This window comes from Peromyscus eremicus, chromosome 5 (assembly GCF_949786415.1).
Source record: "Peromyscus eremicus chromosome 5, PerEre_H2_v1, whole genome shotgun sequence".
NCBI classification, from domain to species: domain Eukaryota; kingdom Metazoa; phylum Chordata; class Mammalia; order Rodentia; family Cricetidae; genus Peromyscus; species Peromyscus eremicus.
Genome location: NC_081420.1, coordinates 16,740,856 through 16,744,061, shown reverse-complemented (window position 1 = coordinate 16,744,061; position 3,206 = coordinate 16,740,856).

Genomic DNA, 3,206 nt, shown 5'->3' with positions numbered 1-3,206 from the left:
GAATGGAACCAGCCCAAGGGAGAGAGATGTATGTTGTAGGCAGTGAAGAGGGTGGGGTGGAGCCTTTGAAATTGAAGCCTCTGACACTAGACATGGAGCTGTATACCGGATTTGGTGTTTGTCCTGTTTCGTTTTGGTTTTGTCTTGCTTTGGTCCAGTGTTTCCCATTATGGCCCCATTCCTTCCTTTGGGAATGGGAATGTATATTCTGTGCCATTGTATGTTGGGTACATTTAATTTGTTGTTGTTGTTTTATATTTTCTTTTAGAGGGGTCACAGTTAAGAGATTGCCTTAAGTCTCAAAAGAGACTGGATTATTGAACAGTGTTGAGACTGTTAAAGACTATGGGGATTTTTGAAGTTGGATTAAATGTAGTTTTCATTATGACATGGCCATGAGCTGTTGAGGGTCAGGGGCCAATGTGGTGGCCGAAATGAGAAATATCTCCTATAGGCTCCTGTATTCGAACACCTGGTTGCTGGTGCTGTTTGGAGGCAGTTTTGGAATCTTTCAGAGGCACAGCCTTGTGAAGTAAGTATTTCTCTGGATATGGGTTTTGAGTGTCCAGCTCCTGCCACCATGCCATGCCTTCTCTGCCACAATGAACTCTATCCCTCTAGAACCATAAGCCAACACAAAGCCTTTCTTCCTTAACTTGCTTTGGTCAGAGTGTTTTATCACAGTAGCAGAAAAGTAACTAATACACCTAGCATGTACAAAGACCTGTGTTCAGGTCCCCTCCCCCCACCATGCCCATTCATACTTTTCTACACATGGGAGGAATGTGGGAAGTCAAAGAGAATTAATTAAATCCTCTTCGTTCCTTCCATTGATCCCAGAACTCAAGAGGCAGAGGCAGGAGGATCACCGGATGGCCAAGGTTATCCTGGTGTACATAGTGAGTTCTGAAGTCCCAGGCCATCCAGGGCTACATAGAAAAACCCTGTCCAAGAGAAAGAAGAAATAACATGGGGGTGGGGAAGGATATGAATAACATATATAATATGCCAAGAAGTGTATTGAATGGAGTTTTCAAATAGGCCCTTCTATTTCCTACCTCCAAGAATCCACAAATATGACCCTAATTGGGAAAACAATCTGTACAGATAAAACTAACTTAAGCATCTTAAGGCAATATCCTGAGTCATCTGGAGAGCAATGTATTGATAACCATTTTGTGTTTGTTTGCTTGTTTGCTGGCTTACTTGCTTGTTTTTCATTTTTTGGAGGCAGGGTTTCACTCTGTTGTGTGATATTTTGTGTTCTGACAAATAAAAGCCTGCCTGGAGATCAGAGGGCAGAGCTAGCCACTAGTTAACATAGAGACCAGGCAGTGGTGGCACACACCTTTAATCCCAGCACTGGGGAGGAGGAAGCAGGAAGATCAGGAGTTCTAGGCCACCCTGGGCTACATGAGATTGATCCAGTCTAAAAGAGAAACAGAGTTAGGCAGTGGAAGCTCATACCTTTAATTCCAGCACTAGGGAGGAGGAGGAGACAGTATTATAAGGCTCGAGGAGACAGGCGCTCAGCCCCCCTTTGGTCTGAGGATTTGGTAGAGGTAAGAAGTCTCTCTAGAAAAACAAGTCTCCCTAGTAGCTGACTCCTTTGTCTCTCTGATCTTTCAGCATTTATCCCTATATCTATACTATTACGACCAATTTGAGCTACACTCCGTAGCCCTGGTTGACCTGGAACTAGCTACCCTCCTGTGTCAACCTCCCACGGGCAGGAACTGCTGAGTGTGTACAAATGTCCTTCTGAGACGCAGAAGGACGGGGAAGAGAGAAACACTGAGGAGAGAGCCGTGTAACCACAGAACATGCCCAGGGTGAGACCAGCACAGCCCAAGGCTGAGCTAGAGGAGGCAGGGAGGGCAAGGAAGGTTCCAGAAGAGGAGGCCTCACGGGCAGCTGGAGTTCACGTCTCCGGCCTCTGATCTGTGAGACATTAAATTGATATTGCTTAAGCTCCCAAGCGTGGAGTAATTTGTCACAGCCTCGGGAAATACATAATTTATATATGTGTTTGTCCATCACCAAATTAAAAATCACAATGTTTTCATATCTTCACCTATTTTTCCTCATTTCTTCCTGTTTCTCCTTTCTTTGCCTCCCTTCATTCCTTCTTCTGAAGTATTTATAAATTTTTGTATTTATGTATGCATGTATTTATTTTTGAAATATGGTCTCATATAGCCCAGGCTGCCCTAATACTCACTATGTAGCTGAGGATAACCTTGAACTCCTGACCCTCGTGCTGGAATTCCTGACCCCCCCCCCCAAGTGCTGGAATCACAGGCGCATGCTACTACATCCAGCTTCCTTCAAAAGCGTTTAAAGGAACTTCCTAATAGCATGTCATTTTGTCCCTTACATATTAATTAGTCACAACGCTATTTCCATAATTAACTAATTAATTAAAATTAGTTTTTGGTGTAAAATGCCTCTTAATGTTTTTGTTTACACCAGTCTCTGAACTCACTCCTCTTTGAATTACCCTCCGTTGTCTTTCTAGAAAAGATCTGCATGGCTTTAAACTCTGGTTTCAGGCATGGGCCTCTGGGTGTGTAGACAGCAAGTGTCTTGGTGCTCTCCTCTCCTCAGTAGTGAACAGTTCCTGGAATTCTGTCTTTAGTTAAGAAGAAAGATGTCTTTGTCCTTACAGCTATTGTTAGCTATTGTCTGGGATTGACATTCAGAAGTCCCACTTGAAAGGCTTTCAGAGGGGCACAACGATAAGCTGTGGAAGAGAGGAGTGAACTGGGTTTAAATGCTTTTCCCTTTAAATCTAGAAGACTTAGTTTTAAAAATAAAGTATCTTTAGGACTTCTCTTTTTTAAAGACTTATTTTTTAAGTGTGTGTGTGTGTGTAGGTGTAGGTGCATGTGTGTGTGTGTAGGCACACATAGTAATCAGAGAACAATTTGTGGGAGTTAGTTCCCTCCTTCCACCCTGTGAGTCCAGGGATTGAACTCGGGTTGTGGGGCTTGGCAGCAAGCACCTTTACCCCCGAAACATCTTGTCATCCTGGGAGAAACGTTCTCTTTAGTGGTGCAGCCACTGGTAAGGTGTCCATGCTACTGTAAATGAACCCTAATTAAATTCACCGGGTTCCACATACCAGGGAGGGGGGGAGGGAGGGGAGGAGGGAAGGAGGGAGGGAGGGAGGGAGGGGGAAGGAGGGAAGAAAGGGAAGGGAAGGG